Source organism: Felis catus, chromosome B3, assembly GCF_018350175.1.
Source record: "Felis catus isolate Fca126 chromosome B3, F.catus_Fca126_mat1.0, whole genome shotgun sequence".
NCBI classification, from domain to species: domain Eukaryota; kingdom Metazoa; phylum Chordata; class Mammalia; order Carnivora; family Felidae; genus Felis; species Felis catus.
Genome location: NC_058373.1, coordinates 15,348,707 through 15,356,441, shown reverse-complemented (window position 1 = coordinate 15,356,441; position 7,735 = coordinate 15,348,707). Strand labels below are relative to the sequence as shown.

At 45.4% G+C, this 7,735-nt stretch overlaps 1 long non-coding RNA gene across 1 annotated transcript; it reads right to left on the bottom strand.

Moving 5' to 3' along the window:
* Positions 1-337: 337 nt before the first annotated feature.
* LOC123386324 lies at positions 338-6,178 on the bottom strand. Its single transcript, XR_006600106.1, has 3 exons — positions 5,316-6,178; positions 4,748-4,878; positions 338-398 (listed from the first exon to the last, which is right to left on the bottom strand). It is a non-coding gene; the product is annotated as an uncharacterized LOC123386324 (long non-coding RNA).
* Positions 6,179-7,735: the final 1,557 nt, after the last annotated feature.

Here is a 7,735-nt window from a genome sequence, read left to right as displayed (position 1 = left end):
GCCATAGCACCGGAAGCTAAGAGCGGCTCCCTTTGCTGAACTAGAAACAGTGTTGGGACATCTTCTCTATCTTCCTTTTCTCGGGGATAATGGGAGATATAGTGCATTTCAGATTTGCAGAAATCCTTGACCTCATATTTCATTTGGGAAGTAACAAATATAGGGAGAAGGTGGTGGTGGGACAGGAAATGACAAAACAAATACAAAAACAGGGGTGCCCGGGGGGCTTAGTCGGTTAAGCGTCCAACTTCGGCTCAGGTCCTGATCTCGCGGTTCGTGGGTTCGCACCCCACATAGGGCTCTGGGCTGACGGCTCAGAGCCTGGAGCCTGCTTCGGATTCTGTGTCTCCCTCTCTCTCTGTCCCTCCCCTGCTTGTGCTCTGTCTCTTCCTCTCTCCCTGAAAAATAAATAAACATTAAAAAAATATTTTTTTAAACAAATACAAAGAAACAGAGAAAATAGTGTGCTAAAAACTCGATCGTGCCACGGGAAAAAACCCCAGTCCCACCAACCAATTTCTTGCAAGATTTTAGCTCCCCCATTTCTTTGCTACCAACATCCCCCATGACTGCCCTCATCTTCCAGAGGGCACAGCCTCATACGCACACTCATTCACATACATTTGAGTGTGCAATCAGCAATTCAGTTGCCTTTAACAGCACGCAGACAGCTCTTTGTGTTTTAAGAGAAATTTCTCAAACAATATTGGAGTGTGAGGCTTACTTAATCCCCAACTCTCTTACTTAATTCTAACCCATTCTCCAAGTGAGGAAGCTAAAGCAGAGAGATTAAGCCACTTTCTGAAGATCACAAAGTCAGCAGTGGAGGCCGGGCCAGAATAAATTCCAACGGTGTTTCCCTTAAGAGATGCCTGTCACTTTTAATCTACACGGTTAGAGTTTTACCCCTTAAGCCGAACATCTCAGCAATACGTAGTAAATGAATATTAGATAGTACGCTCCTTGGCTGGACTTTGAGGTGTTGGGGCTCTCTGCCCACCAGTCGAAAGAAAATTAAGCTTATTTGAAGAACCTGGTCTCTATTAGTAAAGGGTTAAAGACAGATTATGCAAATAAAGGTATGGTCGTTTGTCCCCTCCGTTCCTTCTGCGAGCGGCTTTTCTGTTGTTGTTTTTTCTTCTCCTCCAATGGAGAGATTAACCTGGTCCCAATCGAAATGGCAGTCCATATCATACCTTTCCTTTCTCTCACAGCATGGCTAATAACAGCTGGGGCCCGCCAAGCAAGCGTCTTTATTTTTTCTTTATTGTTCCAGACCACACATCCGTGAACCTTCAGCATGTTATGTACTTAACCATGGTCAGGTTGATGTCATTATTTTCTGATTGTCCGGGAGCTCCCGGGGTACTGGCCCATATTGACGGAGAAGGGCTGGCATGCTCTTTGTAGGGTAGCCTTTGAAAAAGAAGCCCCTTGGCCACCGGCATGTTTCGCCCAGAGCTGACATCGCGCCGGGCCCGCTGGTCTGCTTCAAAACACATATCAGCACCAGTTGTGCGCCTTCAGCTTGCTTTTCGATTTGCACACGGTCTTGTTGGAGAAACCTTAGCTGAGCCACAAGCCAATGCTCCACGGAGCAGAGTTTTAAAAGATCTCTGCAAGGAGATGCGGTAGGCACGGGTCACTGTGTGCTTTGTCTAAGTCCCAGCATAGCTATTTGTTGGCTGCCCCCGTCTTTCTCCACTGGTTTTTGGTTTGGTTTTTTTGTTTGTTTGTTTTCCTGTGGCCCACGCATATTGTCTAACTAACTAGCTGGCTAGCCTCGAGCAGACAACACCGGGGATGTGAGCACAGAACGTCCAGAAGAGCGGAGCAAAGTGCTCCCCCGCGCGAGCCATCTCCACACTTGGCTTTTACTCGCCTATAAAAACTGGTCTACTTCTTATCAGCTGAGACTGGAAAGTAAGCAACAGCCCTCGATTGCCTCGGGCTTTGATGTAAGCACCCCTGACTATTTCTGTTTAAACTCTAGTGGATGGAAGATGCCTATAAAGATATTAATTAGCTCAACTTGTCACCAGATGTGGTTCACATTCTCCGAGCCAGCTCCGAAATCCTGGAATTTTTATTAGGCAAGGTCATGTTTATGGCTCTAATTAAAGTCTGAGTCATAAAAGACAGAAGATGACATTGTTTGGGGTGGGGGGGGGAGGTTTGGAGGTGGGGGGTGACAGTTTGCTCTTTGTTTATCAACTTTCAGAAATCCAGAAGATTCGTGTTTTAGATTGGTGAGGCATGGCGACTTGGAGAGATTTGGCAAGAGTCTTCTGGGGTGTACGCTCTGAGCAAACTTTTTAAGCTATGCTACAGAAGATGACTGGCCTGTGTCAGAATGATGAGTTACATTTACGTGCCGAATTAGAATAATGTCCGTGGTGTAGCCATGCAAAAGAATTCAGTCCTAATTGTTGCCGGACTGGAGACTCGTTTATAGGCTATATCATATGCCAACCAGAGGAGTTAATTGTTTATTCAAAATCGGTGGACAATACTTCTTAACTGTCAGGGCGGAGTGGCAGTGGAAAGGGAGAAAATCCCCTAAATACCTTCGGAATACTTTTCTCCAGCACCCCCTTCCCCACCCAACTATTGCCATGCCTTTAGGACTCTTAGAAAATACTTCTGCTAATTTCTCCCTTGGATGAAAGAAAGGGTGATAGGTAAAATATCTTCAGGTCTACCAGCCTACTTAGGAAAAAATTTTTAAAAAAAGTCTTAATTTGAAAAAGATCTGAAGGCCAAAATAGCTGTTCAGCTTCCTTCAAAAGCTTCTCTGACCTCCTTTTGAAGTTCCCCCACCACCCCCCCCCCATCAAACCTGCACACATAATAAGACTGGCCCAATTCTGCTGACGGACCAATTCTGCTGACGGCCCACATGGCAATCCGTGGTCTGGGGTCCCCAAATGGAATATATCTTCAGCTTGAATCCTCTGATGACTCCATTGGCACCTTCGATTTACAGTTTCATAAGATCCTTGGAGATTTTAAATGATATTCCGAAATATGCTTATGCATTTTTAAAAGACTCTCTTTTCCCATCTGAACTCTTTTAACAAAGGTATTACACTAAGTACAAAAGCTGTCCAATTTTTTCCAACCTTTGGGTTCTTTCTAAAACACAGTCATTTTGTTAGACATTGAAAATGTCTTGATTTAGTTGTCTTGCTATTTTGGGCCTGTCCTGCCCCCTGCAGTGGTAATAAGGGTGGGGATCCCTGCTGGGCCCTGAAGAATACCATTTCACGGCCGCCACAGAGCTGGCGGCTTTTATTTATGGAGCCAAGAAAATGAATGGGTATTAGTGTCCAAACATTTCAACATGCTCCCGCGGCCATGCACAAAAGGGACTGATTTGCAGCAAATTTCCACTTATTTTCCAAAAGTATTTACCTTGCCAGAGCTTGGCTGATCACTATAATGGCATAGCTGAGGGGGAAAAAATGACCATTTCAGAACCCAGTATATATATATATATATATATATATATATATATATATATATATTCGTGAACCTTAAAAGTGCCCTACTTCTTCTGAATAAAGATAATACCTTTGGTTGCTAGGCTTTTATGGATATGTGGATAAATCCAAGATACTGGGGCCTGGGGTCTGTAGTTCTCGTGGCTTTAAACAAGAAAAGACTGCACACAGCCCAAAGAAAGGTAGTTCACATCAGCAGGCCTAGGCGAGACATTAGACCTCATGCTACAGGTGCCCAAGGCCATCTTCACACACTCCCAAAGAGTGAGTCCAACGTTTTAGCGTCCGAAATTTGGTCCAGGAATTGAGGGCTCACATGTTCTATACCCGTATTTGCTATTTGATCTCAGGCTAATTGATGGGTAGGCGGTCCTGAGATGCCACAAAACCCCTTCACGTTTTTGCGTTGTGGGATCCATTCATTATGTCAGCAAACACTCGCGGAGCACCTGCTATGGGCCAGGCATTTGAAACCCGCCTCAAAGAGACGTTACGAGTGGCTTTAGATGCGGTTTCCGGCACATTGGAAGGCAGCCCCTTTGGAGACGTCCCTACTTCCCCATCCGTTCTCCAAACCCTGTCTCTGAACAGGGCTGCTCCCCATTCTCTAACTAGTGTATCATTGTCTCCCCTCTGGACTTGGCTTCACTCTGCCTCGTACACAAGGAACATCTGTTGCCCCAGATCTACAAACCAAAGTGCCCCCTCCTCAGATTCCAGCCGGGAGACCCATTCTGCCATCACCTGGCTTCAAAGTCCCTAAGGTGGATGTAAAGTCTTGTTTTCTAATTCCTTTTTCATGTTTTACGACTTTTGTGCTTATCTGTGTGCATGGGCTCTTGGATAACGAAGCCTCCGATGGGTAAATTGATGCCAGTCGTGTCACCTAAGCCTTGTACGCCCTCTGCACATGGCAGGTGACCTCTCAAGGGGGCAGTGGAGTTCCTGATGAAAGAATCAGTTTCCATGATCTCATATATTCCACTGTCTGTTCCCTCCACCACCCCGTCCTACTCCACAAGAGGTGAGATTTACAAGTACCAAGAGACGCATAGATTTTCTCCCAGTTCCTCCAAGATTCACGTGTGCTTTAACACTTATGTCCACTGCCCTATGGTTGTAAATCTCTTAGGCGTCCTTCACAATTGTCATCGTTTTATAACTCCAGCGTCTATGCAGAACAACACAACAGTCTCAAACTACTCAGGTGGAACCCAACCCTAAACTGTGAAAATGTTGCTCACCATGCAAGTGCAGGAACAGTGCAGTCAACGATAGACACAAAACCAGCAACGATTTCAATCTGACTTCCATCAACTACTAGCTGTAGGACTTCGGGCTGGTTACTGAATTCTCTGTACCTCGGTGTCCTCAGCTGAAAAATGGGGATAATAATCATTGCTACCTCATGAAGTCACTGTGGGGACGCAGTGAGTTAACATACACAGATCACTTAGCACGTAGAAATTGTTAAGCCAGCGTTCCCGGGGCGCCTGGGTGGCGCAGTCGGTTAAGCGTCCGACTTCAGCCAGGTCGCGATCTCGCGGTCCGTGAGTTCGAGCCCCGCGTCGGGCTCTGGGCTGATGGCTCGGAGCCTGGAGCCTGCTTCCGATTCTGTGTCTCCCTCTCTCTCTGCCCCTCCCCCATTCATGCTCTGTCTCTCTCTGTCCCAAAAATAAATAAACGTTGAAAAAAAAATTTTTTTTTTAAAAATAAAAAAATAAATTAAAAAAAAAAACCAGCGTTCCCAAACATTTCATATTTGGGAACCTGTGGCTTTAATTTCCAAAAAGCATTTGTAGTTTTACTCACCGTCCTTGAGGAGGAGATAATAAACACCTCCGAGGCATACCTTCTCCGATCAAAGCCGCTTCAGGAAAGGATATTGTTCTGCCGTCCCATGTAACAAGATTATTTTTGGAATGGCTTCTTTCAGCGAACTCGGTCTTGTAGGCCTCTGAAGTCCCAGATGTCAAGGGCTTTCTAGTCGAGACTCCCTGGTTGGGCCACTCTTCTTGCAACCGGGTCCGCATTACAAGCTACCAAACTGCCAAAAGGCCTTACGCCTTTAGATCGCCAACGGGCCCTCCATAGACCAACCATTGGCTTTGCCAACCCACATGCTTTTCTGAAGCATCTGTCTTGGCTTCTGGACTCTTTCATGAAGAAAGGCGTCCTTCTCCCAGGTATTTATGTGATGGCCAGAGTTCCATGGACTTTTGTCTTGTTTTGTTTTACTAACAGGCCAGATTGGCGATTCTAGGCCAATGGTGCCAGTAACAGGTGACATTACACCTCTTACCTCCCCTCTTTGGCCCAAACTTTCTCATATGTCCTTCTAGCTGTCTTTCTCATTTGGGGTCTGGTCTTGGCACATTTGGCCAACCAGTCACCAACGTCCAGTAGGTCAGCTTTTCTCGATGCCCACTTTTCCCTTTTGAGGAACACATTCCTGAACGAAGCCTGATAAGAAACCTACACACGGCCATCTTGTCACAGTGAACAGAGCTAGTGACACAACAATGAGACACAGTTTCATCCTCAAGAAGCTCACAGGCCAGGGGAGGCCTGGGGGGCCCAGTCGATTAAGCAACCAACTCTCGACTTTGGCTCAGGTCATAATCTCACGTTGCGTGAGTTCAAGCTCAGCATCAGGGTTGTCAGCGTGGACCCTGCTTGGGATTCTCTTCTCTCCCCCTCTCTTGGCCCCTCCCCCACTCACTCTCTCTGTCTCTCCAAATGAATAAATAAGCTTGAAGGAAAAAAAAAAAGAAAGAAAGAAAGAAAGAAGCTCACAGGCTAGCACAGGAAATATATATAGAAAAAAGTAATTACTGGAGTGCCCGGGGGGCTCAGTAGGTTAAGCACCTAACTTCTGCTCAGGCCACGATCTCTTGGTTCATGAATTCGAGCCTTGCATCAGGTTCCAGGTCAGAGCCTGGAACCCGCTTCAGATTCTGTGTCTCCCTCTCTTTCTGCCCCTCCCCCACTCATTCTCTCTCTCTCTCTCTCTCTCTCTCTCTCTCTCTCTCTCAAAAATAAACACTAAAAAGATTTTTTAAAAAATAAAGAAATACTCTATAGATAGGTAAGTACAAAACTACATGTGGGCACTGAAACATGTCTACCCAACGTGTGTCAGAATGGGGAAGGAAGAGAAGGGGTGGGGCAAAGTGGATGAGGAGAAGAGGAAGAAAGAAAGAACAAGGTAGAATCTGAATCTGGGCATGTTTTTCTTTGGGAAACTGTGAGAAGCAAAATTAAACAGGTTTCCTTATTACAGGACTTCTCAGAGCCTTGAAATTGTGACTATTATGCTATCCAAGACTTTTTTGGCAAACAAAACTAGCCTGTTTTTTCCTTTTATTTTCCAGGTTTACCTGCTGACCTCTTAGGAAAAATAAGTATTCTACCGGATCTGGTTGGAGAAACCCTACACTGGGGAGATTTTGATGGTTATGAGGAAGATTGATGAGTTAAGTTAGATAAAGTGTTTAGATAGAAGCTTACTATCATTGTATTATTATTATTATTATTATTAATTATTTTTATTATTGGAACAGCAGGGAGACTCATCAGTTCCATTGGGGGCCAGAGTTGGCTCAAGAAATCCCTGAATTAGTTTTTTGACTCCGGAGTTAGATTTTCCGGGCAGAAGAGGCACACCAGGCAGAGGAAACAGCTTGAGCAAAGATCCAGGGACGTTAAGCCAGTGGGAAATCACAATGATGATTACACAAAGTACAAGCTAGCTGTTTTTTACATTGTTTTTTTTTTTAATGTTTATTTATTTCTGAGACAGAGACAGAGCATGAGTGGGGGAGGGGCAGAGAGAGAGACTGATGAGTCTCCCTGCTATTCCAATAATAATAATTAATAATAATAATAATAATAATAATACAATGATAGCCCGCCAAAGCAGGCTCCAGGCTCCGAGCTGTCAGCACAAAGCCCGACGCGGGGCTCGAACTCACCGACCGCGAGATCGTGACCTGAGCCGAAGCAGGACGCTCAACCGACTGAGCCACCCGACAGGAGCCCCTTACGTTGTTTTGAAGAAATGCTCCCAGCGTGGGTCAGATTTTTCAATACGTATCATGAACCGCCTGCATCCACATTGTGCCGCTTCTTATACTTTGTAACTGTTCAAGCATTTCGCTGAACTGAAAAACTGCAGTAATTTCTCTTCCTCTCCCTTCCCTTCTCCCTCTTCGCTCCCCATCCCCTCCTCC